General features: G+C 36.7%; 1 pseudogene; it reads right to left on the reverse strand.

The window, feature by feature from the left end:
- Positions 1 to 468: 468 nt before the first annotated feature.
- Positions 469 to 17228, reverse strand: part of LOC120203033 — a 29488-nt pseudogene continuing 12728 nt past the window's right edge.

The raw sequence follows: 17228 nt of genomic DNA on the forward strand, positions 1-17228 counted from the left end.
CGAATGTCGATTATCCCAACGTAACAATTTCGAACATGAATTATTACTTTAACTAATATATATATATATATATATATATATATATATATATATATAAGTTATTTGTGCACAGATTGTATTAAAAAATATTAAAGCTAAAAATAATAGAAAAATATATTGTCTATGAGCTTTCATGTAGATATTTTACTTTAGTATTGAGAATTCAATCTGTTAAAGAAAAATACATCTCAAGGATAATTTAATAAAACATACATTTATCTTATCTTATACTCTTTCAATCAAACACTGTAATCTTACATACCTTTCAAACAAATCAAACGAGGTAATACAACATTCCCATTAATATATTAAGTAATGCCACATTCCGGTAATGTCATTCCCAAATATAATCTTACATTCCATGAACTAAACGACCTCTTAAGTGCCAAGACTCCAAATGAAACTAAAGATCCAGAAATGCATTACTTTGTGTGTGTAAATTTAATTATAAGCAACATTGTTTATATGTCCAAACCACATAACAGCATTCTTCATTCCAACAAGCTTTTGGCTGCTGGAAATGTGGGAGCTATGTCGACGGGCACCTGAGAAATAAATGGAAGCAAAAGAATATAAGCAAAAATACCTGAAACATGCACTTCAATCCAATATTTATATCATAATCGTCTATTCACAGAATCATACAGCAACATCATCTACCATCAACGATTGTTACTTTGTGTTCCATTTAAGAGCAAAGCCCTCCAGAGGGTATATAATGTGGGCATGTAGATTCTCTAGTCATGCAGCTTCCTATTTATAATCTCGTTTGCAACAGGGGAGAAAAAGGATCACTGTAGGAAATACAGTTTTATGCATGAAGGTTCATTATTTAACACAGGTTGCTTCCACATTGGTACATCTCAAGGTAGGCTCAGTAACAATGCGAATCTAGGAACTAATCATATCCTATGTCTTGTAGTATCCAAGTATGAAAAATAATTCCCCCAATGACCCTCCAAACACGTGGAAATCTTGAACAAAGTTGATCATACCATTGTCACACTTGTATCGAACACTCACACTCCGACTAACATAGAATCTAATCCCGTTTATCCCAAAAATACTTAGAATACTTAAATACTGACAGAAATTAGTAGGTAACCAATGGAAAGTATTTTATCAATAAAGTATACTAGAATGTTGCAGGAACATACATTAATGGATTCCAACTTTCGCAATGCAACTTTCAATGGCGGTGTCATGATGCAGTATTTCTGCAGAAGCAAACTTGCACCTTCCTTGTCACCCTTAGCCTGTATGGTGAGTATAGCCGTACTCAAGCTTTCAACTGCTTCGTCAACCTTAAAAAAAAAGCAATAGTTTATGGGAACTGTTTCATTAAAAATATTTATATATGTGAAAATCCGAGTGTGCTGTACCTTTTCAAAATTAACAGAAAATGTCTCATCGGGATGAAAACAAAGGCTTCCTTTTCCAATAACCAGTTAAATTGTAATGCTTGACCTTTTCTGAAATTATTCAGCAAATCAAGAATGGTTAGTAACAATGATTAAAAATATTTTTCCAGTGAATAATTAATGGTCCGCTTACCCATGAGCTTCCTCCAAGCCAAACCGAACAGAGCGAAAGCATCCCGCAAGGAAGGAAACATACATGGATTTTTCCAGATTATTTGGAAGTAAATGCTGCCCGAAGATGTAAAAATATTACAGAGAGAAACCAATGCAGGCAGTCGTTACAAATGCACAAAATGTTAACATAAGATGACAACCAATGCGTGAACAAAGAAAAAGTAGACTACTAATGCAAAACTTCATATCTAATTTGTTAACAATATGGAATATGCAGGCAATCGTCTCTTCCAGATTCCTCTTTGATAATGTAAGGTTCAAGTTTGAAGTTGATTCCATGTCCTTCATTGGGCGTTTGAGATTTAAGCTTGACTGAGAATACCCCTCAAATCGATAACGAATAGCACTATATTACTAAAAACTTGGATGGTAAGTCCGCTTCCAGCCTAAAGACTTAGAACAGTGCAAGGACATTAAGAAATTAAATGCATGCTGAGGATTTGTCAGTGGTGGGACTGGTAGCAAGGTATTAAATTTGAAAAATGGTCAAAATAACTCCTCTTCTATACAAACTCTTTCACTCTTTAAGATTCTCTCAATAGTTGTCAGTGGTGGGACTAGTAGCAAGGTATTAAATTTGAAAAATGGTCAAAACAAACTCCTCTTCTATACAAACTCTTTAAGATTCTCTCAATAGAGGTGTTAATTGAAAACCAGGCATTTCTAGGAAAGAATGTTACAAGGTTTCAGAGGAAGGAAATGGTACTTGACAGCCAAGTCATATGCTTTAATATTAATGTTCAATTCTTCCTATGTGGTGATTTCCACTAATTGCAGTCCTCAGACAGAATAAATTTATTGAAATGATCATATCTAATCGAATTGATGATCATTTTTGCTAAGTTCTGTTATTTTCTTACACAAACAAGACACATGCGGACAGGATGTTGAAGTTAAAAATCTCACAGTCGCCAAAAAAATTTTAAAAATAGCCAACTACTACATCCCCATTTGGTAGACTGTTAGATTCTTGGTCACTTCTAGTTAACCAGGTTCAATCGTGGCAATCTGAAGTACCAAACAAACAAATTAATAACAAAAAAAAATCTATAATTAATTCTCAGAGTGATGTGTAAACATTCTTTCAACTTTGCATGTCAATTTTTGGAAGGAGCAGGGAGCAGTCATCCAATTCTGTAGTTAGATTCGAGACATTGCAGCAACTAAATTCTCGTGGAAGCATTACGAAATTGAACCAAAAACTTTGTTGACATGGGATACAAATGGTTCGGTTTCAATGAATTGTTAGACTCAAAAAATATGTTAAGTCTTACTGAAAGCAGCTTTTTCAATACGAAAGAACCTTAGAATTACACAGTTCTGAACTCCAGAATTTACCGCCTCTACTCTTTAAGCTTAGCATCCCACCTAGAGTTAACTTACAATACTCTTTTTGGAATGGGGTTAGAATCTAGGTAGATTATCATTTTGAAGTCATTTTTGGTTCTGGCTAAAATTAGTAAACCATTTATTCTTAAAAGAAGCAGCAGAACTTAAAGCAGTTGAAAACAATACTAAATTGCAGCAAAGAATTAAAATTTCAATCCCAAAGACAGAGCAAATTGAATGAATAAAAAAATAAATCAAAACTTGCGAACAGCACCAGCTAACATGTATGGGCATGCTTGATGATCACAAGTAATGATATCATATAAATGAAAATAATAAAACTCGACTTTTTAATAACCTTTCTGATCAGAAATTTCAGTGCCCAAAGGCCCACTATGTCAGCTTTTGCTTCTTCCAAAGCCGAGTGTAAATCTTGAAGCTCCTGTAAGAAACAGTAAAGCAGAAACCATAGGATGCCATAATTAATTAAGAATAAGGCACTTCTTTTAAGGAAAATAGTAACATCAGGAAACTCCATTGAACTTCAAAGGACCATGTCAATACACAGGTTATGCAGACATCTTCTCCGTGGAAAGCATAGATAATTAGAACACTTGTATTTGACAAAAAAAAGAAGGAACTCTTGTAAACTTAAACGACTCCTGCAGAAATAAGAAAATCCATATAAATGTACCTCAAATCTATTGATGGTGACAAAGCCAGGATTTTTTTTTTGTGGGGGGAGTGCAATTTTCATGGGACTAATTTAAAAATACATAATTTTTTAAGGAACTATAGGACATTTTTTATTTTTTTTTTTGGGGGGGGGGTAGATCTGTCCCTAGTGGTGCTCTTCCATCATAAATATTGGATGCCTAAATTACTCCCTTTCCTTTCTTTTACCCCCAGCCTGAAATCATACAAACCTCAACATTCTGTTCTATTTAAGCAACTGTTTCTCACAGTAAAAATTATTACATGAAGATGCTCAAGGTATGTAGACTCAAGTTTAGAAAAATATAAAACCTCAATCGTAAACAAAGCTTAGCTTTTCTCTAGCCATTTTCATCACAATGGCATGTAGAATATATGGATAAAACCAGCATAAGTGAGCTGTATGTCGATAGTTAATTAATAATTGGACATACATGATTAAATTACTAGATTTGCCCCAGTTTTGTACATGGATTTATGCTTGCAACAAAAATGCTAGACACACATTCTAGAAACGGATAAATAAAACATAAATAAAAAGGAAACATTATAACTAACCAATCTAACAGTAGACTTTCGGCCATCAGGAAGGATTATGGTATGAGGTCCAATCCCATGGCAGCACTCATGGCAGATTGTGTGAGTGAAGAAAGACTCAAAATCAACAAGTTCATGTTGTTCCTCTGCAACATGCATCAGCTATGGGACGAAGAATCTCTTTGAACCTGATTAGGATGGAAAAATTAAATAATGGTTAAGAATTATGGAAATGTAAGCCACAATATATCAGTAAATAGGAGCAACTTCAACAATTAATTAAAGAATTGAAGAGAACTTTGTACTTTGCTTCAGAAACATTCTTAAGGATAACCATTGCTGTTCCTCGATCTTTTACTATACGCTCATCATTTGGCAGATTAAAAGCAATAGTCTGAGGGCCCTTCACATCCTGATGTAAATACAATATGTTAAACATATATTTATCTGAAATAAACTATTACATATAAAAATGGAGGTTCTAGAGAAAACTGAAACTAATTAAGACCGAAAAATACAACACCTGGCTTTCCAGACAATACATCCCAATCTATGGAATAAAATTATAATTAAGGATTATCTAATAAACATTATAGCAACTTTGCAGCCATAACTACACAATAGTAATAGTAATAGTAGGCAACAGCAACAATTCTTTTTCTACTCATTATGTGCCAAAATGTTGTCCAAAAAGGTGAATTCAGGGAGCATGAGTTGCTTGTTGAGTTTCATTCTTTCCATTTCCATTCCTGAAATCCAGTTGAGTCAGTAAACTGGTAAATGATCCCACCCAGAACCGCACAAATATGTCTAATCACATTTGAACTTCATTTACTCTCTTGTTGTATTTATATCCAAACACAATGTTGTTAACTATTTAGTAAATATACAAATGAAAAATTCAAAATTGAAGGCATAGAGAAAAACAAGCATATGAATCATTAATAATTTGAAGAAAGTAATTAAGCATTATGCAATCCTTAAAAGATTAGTTACAAAATGCATGCATCAAACATTTGCATGCTTGCGTGTGAACAAGCGCATTACTGCCAACAAAACCATTTGATTATCATAAAAGACTTGTCTCGATGCTCCCCAAAACTTACCCCCGAATTGAAAAGAAGTTGGACAACACGAATTGGAGCAGCAATAATGTCCTTTGATTTATATGCATCATCCATAGGAAGATTTTGTTCCAAAACCTAAAATATTGAATATTTAGATAGAAATTAGCAAGTTACCAGAAGAAATGTGTGGGGACTTGGGATATGAATGACATTACCTGCAAGTTATCACCAAACAATTTAAGTTGAGCAGTGGCTTTTTCATCCCGAATTCCGATAAATGCTTCGAATGTAGCCTAAGCAAATTTGTGAATCTAATGAGCAATATATAACATCCACAGAAACTAATATATTGCAACAAAACAATTATACCAGGTTACAAATGGATTTCAACCTTTGTTAAGAGAACGTGGACGTAAGCATGGATGAGAGCAAGAGTACACAGAAGCACTCAAACTCTTCATGACTTGCTAGAGTAAGTCAATAAAGGACAGAAAAAGGAAGGACATTGAAGGGACATAAATTAAAAATGAAAAGGAATAAGAAGCAAACAAAGCATATAATAGACTAACAAACAAAACCAAGCACAATTGTATAGTGCACATTTGAATATAATTAAACTGGTACAAGTTTCTCGAGCTCCATGATTAAAGTTATTTGATTGCCACACTGAACAGGCTTTTGGCTGAAAGAATTAGCGAATCTTTCAAAATAGCACTCATCCTACCTAAGGGAATTGTGTAAAAATGGACAACCCAAGAATGCTACTTCCTTTAAGAAATGATACATTTGTGTGTGTTTTTCTTTGCACACTGTGTTTGTAATTATTGTTTGATTCTGTTTTGTTTACTTAAGTAGGAACCTAGCAAGATTTCCGTCTGCAAAAGGTTGTACAATTTTTAGCACAAATAAACTAGCTTTATAAACAAGTAATCCGATACTAGCACAAGGAAAATACCTATAAGACATTCAAATAAAATAGATTGACTTCAAAATTAAAGTTTTAACACTTTAGCTACACAATTTTAGTTATAAGGGGGTGATTGAACCATGTGTAGAAACTAGAAATGAACATCGTTGGTTCTAGTTCCCTATAGGTAACCCTGTATTAAAGGAGAAGCCACTTTTGCATGGTCATTTGTATTAGTATATCCATCTTATAGTTGTTCTTTTTCTAGAAAAGGTGAAACTTTGTACTGTAAGCTTTTACATTCACCACAGGTTTGCACTCAGATTACTCACTATTCATTTAACTAACAAACTACAATAGATAAAATTTGACCATTGATAAAACTTTCAAAGCAAACAATTCTAGCAACCTACTAAAAAATAATGCAAATAGATAAATAACATCATGAAAAAAAATGGCATCTCGAATCATGCTTTACTCATCATCTTACGCCATGTTAAAAGCTGCTCACTTTCAACAAGATTTTGTTTTTTATAATACAACTTTTAAGGAATTGAAACCTATAATCTTAATGCCAATGCAGATCATGCTACTTAATATTTAATTGTATGCATATAAACTAAAATTAATGACTTTTACTTTAGGAAGGATTTCACCATGCTACAGAGACAAACATGTCTACAAGTCAGAATTACTTCACTTTCTTTATTATTTGGAAATGAAACGTACTGAAAATAGGTTTCTTTTGATCCAAACTTATTCAGTAAAATAGCAGTCGAGTGTTTTGCAAGAATGGAAGGTTTTACTAAAATTTTACATTTTTGGCATAATCATTTTGCTTTTACACAAATTTGAACCTTTCAAGCACCACCCATTTGCATGTTCAAGAAAAGCTTTCAAGTTCAAGAAAAACTTGTTTTGATGTATTACAAAAAAAAGTGATACATTGTAAATATTTTGAAATATTATCTTTTTTTTTATAAGAAAGGGAGGCCTCGTTAAAAACCTCCTTCATAACCGTCAAAAACACTAAGGTATCTCGACGGACATTGGAAGAGGAAAAGAGTGCCTCAAAATTTTATTATAGTACAAGATAACCATTACAACAACGCCTAACATCGGACGAAACCTCCTAGAAGAACCAAAAAAAAACACAAGTTCATCCAATTCATATCTTAGCTAATTCATCCGCTTTACGGTTCACAACACTACTAACATGTTTAACAATAACATTCCTATCTACTACCAAAGACCCAATTTCCTTCACTAGCGAACTAAATAACATAGGACAAGAGCTCGGAAATTTGATCCAGTCTACCGCTTTACTGCAATCGCTCTCCAAAATAAGTCTTCCCCTTGAGCTCCAATTCGAATTCATGAAGAATAATAAACCGGCTTTGATAGCCAACAGTTCGGCCAAAATTGGAGGGCCCGACCCAACACTCTCAGAAAAAGTCCCCAACACCGAACCATCTTCATCCCTTAGTAAGCCACCTATACCCCCTTTATTCCAAAACTTCTCCACAGCTCCTCCTCGAGTGGAAGTCTTTTTATGGCAGGTTCTGACGTTGAAGGTAGGGGTTAAAGTTGAGCTTTTGAAACGAGGAGTTAATGGGGTTGTGGATAATCTATGTCCCTTGTGTGGTTTGGATGCGGAAACAGTTTCACACTTATTTATCCTTTGCCCGGTAGTGTGGAAGTTATGGTCTTACTTTTATTGAGTTGGGATGTTGCTTTTGTTGTTCCAGAAAGTCCTTATGTTTTTCTTGCAGGATGGAGAGAGTTGGTCCCTCGTTCAAAAATATGGGCCTTTATACCTGGAGCTGTTATTTGGTCTGTATGGAAGTTAAGGAATGAGATTATATTTGACGGAAGAAAGATGGACATTGCTATGTTGCATTTCTTAACGAGATATAGACTGGTTTCTTGGTTTGTTGCGAAATTTCCCAATGTCCATATTATGTTCGATTGTCTTGTGGGGAATCCGGTAATTGCTGATTCCTGTGTGTATAAGGTTAAATCTGTTGATTCACCGCTTTCTTGGAAACCTCCTCCTAAAGGTTTTTTCAAGATTAATGTTGATGGAGCCGTGGAGAAGTCTTGGTGTAAAGGGGGAATTGGTGGTATTGGGTACTTTCTCTGATAGTGTTGGGGGAGGCCCTCCAATTTTGGCCGAGTTGTTGGCTATCCAAGCAGGATTATTATTCTTTTTCAAGTCTAGGTGGAGTTCGAGGGGAAGACTAATGGTGGAGAGTGATAGTAGTAAAGCTGTGAAATGGATAAAGTGGCCGAGTGCTTCTCCTACGATTTTCAGTTCGCTAGTCAAGGAAATTAGTGAATTGGTAGAAGATAAGAGTGTTGTCGTTAAATATGTCAATAGGATTGTGAATTGTAAAGCGGATGAATTAGCTAAGATAGGAATTGGGTGATCCTTTGTTTTTAGGTTCTTATAGGTTATTTTGTTTTGTTGGTTTTGTCTGTGTTTTTTTTATAAGAATTTCAGGCCTCATTAAAAAACCCCTTATTGATTAATGGAGCTAGTAGGGAAGCTCCTTAATCAACGGAAGGAGGAAAAGAGTGCCTTAGGATTTTATTGAACCAAAATTACATAAGATACAACCAACAATACGACCGACAAAACCACCCCAACAGAACCAAATAAGTTGGATACACCCATAAAACACCCTAACTAAAAACACAGAATCAGCGAAAACAGCACTAGTAATCCCCTTACAAAACACATAAAATCCAGACACCACCCTAAACAGCCATCAACAACTTTACTGACTCAGCCTATGCCTTCTTTAGCTAAGGCATCAGCCTCTAAATTGGTTGTCCTACTAACCCATCTAACAACACCTTCAAAGGCATTAAGCCTATGAGCAATATCTTTAATCAAGAAGGCATATACAACAGGACATAATTCATCTCCTTTAATCCAATCCACAGCCAGCTTACTATCACTCTCTATAATCAGACGGTCCTTGATCCTCTGTCGATAGTTTGCAAAGAAAGACAACCCCATAAGAATAGCCTTTAACTCCATCAACGTAGGAGGTCCCGGACCAACAGTTTCCTTGAAATAACCTATAGTATAACCTGAGGAATCTTTTAGAACTCCTCCTAACTCGCTTTTCTTCCAATCCCTTGTAGTGAATAGTTTGTTATGTGTTGGTTATAATGTAATGGTTTATTTGGAAGTAATAAAATTTTGGGGCACTCTTTTCCTCCTTCCAATGGCCTTCAAGTTACCTTAGGGTTTTTTGATGGTTATGAAAGGGGGGTTTAACGAGGTCTCCCATTCTTATAAAAAAAATTGAAATATTATCAATGCTTCAAATCCATAATCATCTCAATTTATGTTATGTTCCCTTGACACAAATTGAGTCACCAGGCAATGCACACCTAAATCACAATGGAATGAGGAATAATCTCCCTTCTTATTGTTTCTTGAGTGGCCTAATTTTTAAGAATATTACAAAAAAATAAGAAAGACTTGATTTATTGAGATGTGTAGGAATTATAGAAATATATGCGCTGTTACCATCCCTTCAGTTAAGGGATTATGTAAATATTCTTCTTTTTTTTATAATCCCTTATTTAAGGGATCATATCTCCTAGAATTAGTATCTCCTAACTTAGAGTTTCCTAATTTAGAGATATATATAAGATACAATATGTCCTATTGAATTAACAAGAAAATACAAAAAATTACCCTGATTTCTACATGGTATCAGACTAGGTTACGGTTTCTTTCCAACCTAGACCATGCCCGCGACTTTTTCTCCTACATCTCCTTCACCTACTCCGAAGATCACTTCAAATCCAGAAAATCTTTGTGGTTCTAATGCTCAATCAGATTCATTTGGTCTGACTATCATCTGCCATCGATTGAATGGCAACAACTTTCTTGAATGGTCTTAATCGGTTAAGATTCTTCTCTTGGGCAGAGAAAGATTGGGCTACGTTATTGGTGAAATCAAGAAGCTTGCTGCGACTGACATTGTTTTTGCTAAGTGAATGCGTGACAATGGTTAGGTTATGAGTTGGTTCCTTAATTCCATGACCCCGAGTATAAGCAGAAACTTTCCTCTGTACACCACAGCCGTTGAAATCTGGAGTGCAGTCCGCGAAACCTAATCTAGCATTGATAACATTGCTGAATTATTTCATATTGAAGATCAGGCGCCACCCTTAAACAGGGAACCATGCCCGTCACTCTCTACTACAATACCCTTACCGCCCTTTGGCATCAATTAGATTTGTATGCACAGCATGATTGGGCAGATCCAAGAGATGCTACCCTTCACCAGCAAATTGTCACTCAGCGAAGGTTTTTTCAATTTCTCCAAGGCTTAAACAAGGACCTAGACGAGGATTGCGGCAGGGCCCTAGCTATTTCTCCTCTTCCCTCCCTTCGAGAGGCTTTATCTATTGTCAAGAAGGAAGAAACCCGAAAGTGTGATGCAGCCTGATGAACCATATTCCCCTCCTAAAGGATCTGTCTTACCCATCAATCATCTCCCAATTCAAAACGGGGTAGACCTTGGTGTGATCATTGCAAAAAGCCCAACCACTCCAAGGAGAAATGTTGGAAGCTTCATGGTAAGCCTCAGGACTGGAAGTCCAAGAACTCTCGCGATAACAAATCAAACCTAGTTGTTGCCACATCTGTCACTAGCTTTACCAAAGAATGGATTGTTAAACTTCAAAAATTGTTTGGAAAGTTTCAGGGGCCTTGTGAGGGTAATCTGGTCATGAAAGAACCAGAAGGTAACCTTTATGCTACAATTTTTTTCTCCTTCCAGTTGACTCCTAATTGGATCCTCGATTCTGGTGCTACGAATCATATGACTGTTAACAAGACTTTGTTTTGCAATTTTTTCCCAACCTTTGGTAAAGCTGTCAAAACGAATGATGCTTCCTTGTGCAAAATAGAAGGACATGGCACTGTTGTTCTCAATGAACAGATTGCACTTAAAAATGTTCTCTTTGTACCAAATTTGGCTTACAATCTCATTTCTGTTAGTAAACTTTCCACATACTTGCACTGCTCCGCAATTTTTAATGATATCGATTGTATTTTGCAGGCACTGAACTTGAAGAAGATGATTGGTAAGGCTAGCTTGCAAAATAGTCTCTACATCCTCCCTTCCTCTCCTAAAACCGAGATATCTAAATCTTTCACCGCTTTAGGAAAAGTTGATATTGTTATGTTATGGAACTTTCGTTTAGGCCATCCTAGTTCCCAATACCTTGCAAAATTGTTTCCTACTCTATTCATTAATAAAAGGCCAAATTCTTTTTCATGCAAAGTTTGCTCCCTAGCCAAACATACTAAATCAACTTATTTTCCTTCTACATTCAAGCCTTCTCACCCTTTTGCTTTGATCCACATTGATATTTGTGGCCCTTCTCGGGTGAAGAATGTTGATAATTGTAAGTGGTTAATCACTCTCATTGATGATCACAGTAGGATAACTTGGACTTATTTGTTGAAAGATAAATCTGAAACCGTTGGTGTTTTTGCCCAATTTTATTTTTTTTTGATAGGAAAAGTAGGTCTCATAAAAACCTCCTTCTTAGTAGCCCTTACCATGAGGTCAGAACCTACTAGGGGAAGGAGGAATAGAGAACCTTAATATATTGATAATGTAAAAATTACATAAAACTAGAACCACTCCTTTAAGATACATAAAACTTAAGCACACTCTTATAACGCCTTGATGAAAAACCTCCGAACCCAGTACTAAAAAAGTGACCCACTACCCAATCCCCTCCTTTGCAAGCAAATCTGCCTCGCAATTACAGCTTCTCGGAATCCACCTCACAATGACCTCATACTCAGAAACCGCATCCGCAATATCCTTGACAAAATTTAAAAGAAAAGGAGGAACTGACTCCTGATATTTCAACCACTCCACAGCTAACTTGCAATCAGATTCAATAATAAGCCTTCCCTTCAATACCCATTCTGATGACACAAAGATGTCTATTCCTCTTTTGATGGCTTTTAACTCTGCTAAAATGATAGGAGTAGGCCCTATTTTTTCTGAAAACGACATCAATTTAATCCGATTCCAATCTCTAAGAATGCCCCCAATTCCTGCTAACAACCCAACCCTACTAACTGCTCCATCCACGTTAAACTTAAAAAAATCGACTGGAGGAGGACTCCAGTAAACCACAGGCCTGTTCGAATCAAGAGAAGCTGAAATATTATCAGCCAATGAAGGATCACCAATTAGAGAGTCCACTTGAATAGAGGATAAAGGATACTTAGCTAGGAACCATTTCGCAAGCCTTAACCTGACTGTGAAAAACAATGAGGATGTGTCCAGCTTGCCTCTTTCAAAAACAATTTCGTTTCTCATCTTCCAAATCGACCATAGAACAGCCCCCGGAATAAACTTCCACATATTAGAAAATGGCCTAAGAACAGACCATGAAATTAGAATTGATGAAGGATCAGTAGGTAAGGCTAACTTGATACCCCAGTAGGCTATGATTCTGTTCCATAGTACCCAGGAAAACTGGCAGGAAATAAACAGATGCTGAACTGATTCCTCTGCTTGATTGCAAAAGGGGCATAGAGAGTCCTCCCCTAAGTGAACCCCTCGTTTCTTCAATTCCCCTCTAACCGCTACTTTATTAACTGATACTTGCCAAAGGAAAACCTCTACTCTAGGAGGAACCAGACCTTGCCAAACATATTTGTTCCACCTAAAGTTATCCTCATCCACTGAGTAGAAAGATTTCGTGCAAGCTTTAACGGAATACAAACCCTCGCCCGCACCAACCCAAAGCATACAATCCTCCAAAGATTCATTTAATTTGATAACATTGAGCTTGTCCAATAGATCAACCAGCTGAGCCACTTCCCAATCGCATAGATTCCTCCTAGTCTTAATATTCCACTCCCAACCATTCAAATCAAAACTACCAAATTCAGCAACCTTACCCCCTTGATTTGTTGACAGAGCAAAAATCCTAGGGAAAAGAACTTTCAATGGAAAATCCCCCAACCATGTATCATTCCAAAAGAAAATCGAATTGCCATTCCCAACTTGTAACCTCACATGAGATCTAATGCATCCTCCAAAGAAATCATCCTTCATGTAGCTATTCACAATACCTCTCCAAATCCAAGAGTCCTTATGGGAGGAGACTTTATTGACATCCATAGAAAGACAACTAACACTATGTTTAGAACATAAGAACTTTTTCCACAAAGATTCTTTTTCGTTGGCAAACTTCCACACCCACTTTCCCAATAGTGCTCTATTAATAAGCTTCAAATCAACAACTCCTAGACCACCTCCACACTCGGTTTACAAATCTTAATCCAACTCACCCAATGCATTTTCTTCTTTTCTTCTCCTCCACCCCATAAAAAATTAGCCATCAAAGAGTTTAATTTTTGACAGATTTTAGCTGGAATCTTGAAAATAGCGAGATAAAAGATAGGTAAAGAGGATAAAACCGACTTAATAAGCACCAATCTACCGGCCATAGACAAAGAAGAAGCTTTCCATCCCGCCAATTTCTTATCAAAGTTAGCTAGGACTGGCTCCCACAGTTTCTCACAGTTTCTTTTAGCCCCTAGCGGAAGGCCTAAATAAACTGTCGGAAATGAACCATAGAGCAGCCAATGTCCCTAGCCCAACTTCTCAGTGTGTCCTCCTCCACATTAATACCATACAATTTACTCTTAACTAAATTAAGATGAAGCCCCGTCATAAAACTAAAAATCATCAACACTCGTCTAACGTTTTTAATTTGAGTGATGGAGGCTCGACAAAAAATAATTAAGTCATCCGCAAACTGAAGATGGGTCAAATTGAAACTGTTTTGCACATTTCCAAAGAAAACCCTTGAAATAATCCTAATTCCACAGCTTTATTTAACATCATATGAAGGAGTTCACCAACCACATTAAACAAAAGAGGAGAAAGACTACATCCTTGTCGCAAACCTTTAGCAATAAGAAACTCTTTTGTAGGAGACCCATTCAGTAGAATAGATATAGAAGCTGTAGAAATACCTGATTTATCCAAGAACACCACCTTTCTCCGAAGCCCATCTCCTTCATAAGCCTTAACAGAATCTGCCAATCCACGGTGTCATAAGCTCTGCTAAAATCCACTTTGAAAACAACCCCCTGCAGCCCTTGTTTCCTCCAATAATCTATGCCTTCATTTGCTAACAGGCACAATCCAACAATTGCCTCCCCGGAATAAACGCGAACTGTGTAGGGCTAACAATATCTTTAACACAAGAAGAAAGTCTTTCGAAAGAACCTTAGAGAGAATCTTATACAAGCTGCCCACTAGACTAATAGGTCTATAATCTTCAATACTCTCAGGATTACCTTTCTTTGGAATCAAGGTAATAAAAGCATGATTCACCCCATGAACCCACTGCTTTCCATTGTAAAAATCTGAAAAAAACTCCATAATCTTCACCTTCAACAAATTCCAATACTTCTTGTAAAAACCCATTGTGAACCATCCGGCCCTGGAGCTTTTGCACTATCCGAAGCTGAAATTGCTTGCCACACTTCTTGCTCTGTAAATACCTCTTCTAGAGAATCACTTTGAACTTGAGACAACTGTTTAAAATCAAAATTCAAGCCCTCAACTTCCAGTGTAGTTTTTTCATTATATGCATTCTTGAAAAACTTAAACACACTGTCTTTTATCTTTTCTGGATCCGAAATAACTTTGCCTTTACAATTGATAGAATGAATAGTGTTGAATCTATTCCTTTTCAATGCACTAAGATGAAAAAACCTTGTATTCCTGTCACCATCTTTAATCCATCTGTTTCTAGATTTTTGAAACCAAATTCTCTCCTCAATCCTTAACAGTCTCCATAATTCCTTTTTAGACTCAATCAATTGTGCCCAATCCCCTGCAGACTGCTTTCCACCTTGACACTTTAAATCCAGACTGTTAATTTTAATTTCCAGCAACGAAATTGACTCTGACAGCCCTAAATGTCCACTTCCAGACCAGTTTCTGATTTCATTTTTTGCACCCTGCAGGATTCTGAAAATTCCACCACTATTGTTCTTCTTCTCTTCTACTTCCAGTGAGTCTGCAACTAAATCATCAAAACCTTGTTCTTCTAAAAGAAAATTAAAGAACCTAAAAGGTTTTGGACCCCAATTTCTAGATTTATCCTCCAGCAAGACTGGATTATGGTCTGAAATAGATTTCGGTAAAATCGACTGCACAATGTTAGGGAAAATCTTAAGGAATCTTGCGCAAATAAGGAACCTATCCAATTTCACCCATGTTGAAGATTCTCTATTACTGCACCAAGTGAAAGAACCTCCTGACATAGGCAAGTTAATGAGATTGGCTTTTTGTACGAATGACCTGAAAATATCAATAGTATGCCAATTTGTGATTTGCCTATCTTTTCTTCTGAATCAAGATACGCGTTAAAGTCTCCCCCTAAACACACTGGTAATTTAGAGCTCTAACATACTTCAGCAACTCCCCATAAAAAACCTCCTTCTCAGCTTCGACTGTAGGCCCATAAACATTAATAGCTACAAACTCCATAGAACCATGCTTAGATTTTCCTACTAACGCCAGAAACCTACTATGCACAATCTGATCAATGACTTGAACCACGTTCTCATTCCACAATGTAATCAATCCCCCCGATGACCCCTGTGCTGGAGAAACCAACACCCCCTTTAACAAGTTACCTCCAATCCTTCTAAAAATCGCCCCATGGCATCTTTCCAACTTAGATTCTTGAATGAAAAGAAAAACTGGTTTCGTCTTCTTGACTAACCTTGCTGCAGCTACACACTTCTCCCTCCTCCCAAGACCCCTAATGTTCCACGAAATAATACTAAAATTATTCATAAAAAAGAATTACTCCCCCTACACTCAGCTAAAACTGAGCAGCCTTCATCCACCCCTAGCTGCATCTGTCTCTTTACCAAGACATAATAATTTATCAATAAAAGCCTCCTTCCCTTCCTTAAATGAAATACCTAACATCTCACACACTTCCCAAGTATCCACTGCTTCCTTCAGTAATTCCACAAAAGAGGAAGAAGAAGCAGTCGAAATATTAACCAAGTCAATAGCTTCAGAAATTAAGGCTCTCCTCTTCCTTCTCTTCCTTCTCTTTTCATTTCCTTTCCCTGAAGCATTCACAGAAATAGCTTCCACCCTTTCAACAACATCATTACAAATGGTAGGGATCGTAGATGTATTCTGAAAATCGGCAGAACTATTGAGGTCCTTATCTTGTCCCTTTCCAATACTATTCGTAGGAAACTGCTTTATACTTCTAGGAACAGAATTGTTCTGCTTAAGCTTCGGAGGAGCCATGGGACAGAAGACATCATCTTCAATAGCTGGACACAACCATATTCTTCTATCTCTTGACCTTTTATAAACTCGGGCATAGCGTCCTCTTCCCCTTCTGCCAACAGGAGCACTCCTAATTGACAAACCTTTCATAATATCTTCATCTTCCATATCCCCATTTTTTCCTTCTTCTATTGATACACTTCTTTCTTCTGCAAAAATTCAGACAGATTCTGCTCCTTATTCTTGTTTGCTAGCCTAGCCCAATTCAACTTCACAGCAGGGCCAGCTGGAATAATTTTAGTAACAGAGAATAAGCCTCCCAATTAGACTCCGAATGGGCTGAACTCTGGACTGCAACCTCTCTCAGCCCAAGGCCTGCAAACTCCCCCCTGGGATTTAATTCAAATTCAAACTTGTCTGACACCCCATTACTATTGGGCAGAGTGTCTGACTTATTTTCCAAATCCTGTTCTCCACCTTCTTCTAACGTCCTCCTTTCTTGACTTTTCTGAAGCCACGTGTCAACTTTTGACCAGAACCTTCTGCAGAGTTCTCCCTGTTGTCTCCTACCTTATCTTTGTTTCTACCATCTTCCTCCTTTGACACTTCGTCATTGCAGTTGCCGAATGACACAGTCTGCCTCACGTCTCCATAAGCTTCAGAGAAAGCATTAGAGCTGGATCCCACATTAATTTTAACT

Source organism: Hibiscus syriacus, unplaced genomic scaffold (assembly GCF_006381635.1).
Source record: "Hibiscus syriacus cultivar Baekdansim isolate YM2019G1 unplaced genomic scaffold, ASM638163v2 tig00009013_pilon, whole genome shotgun sequence".
Lineage (NCBI taxonomy): Eukaryota > Viridiplantae > Streptophyta > Magnoliopsida > Malvales > Malvaceae > Hibiscus > Hibiscus syriacus.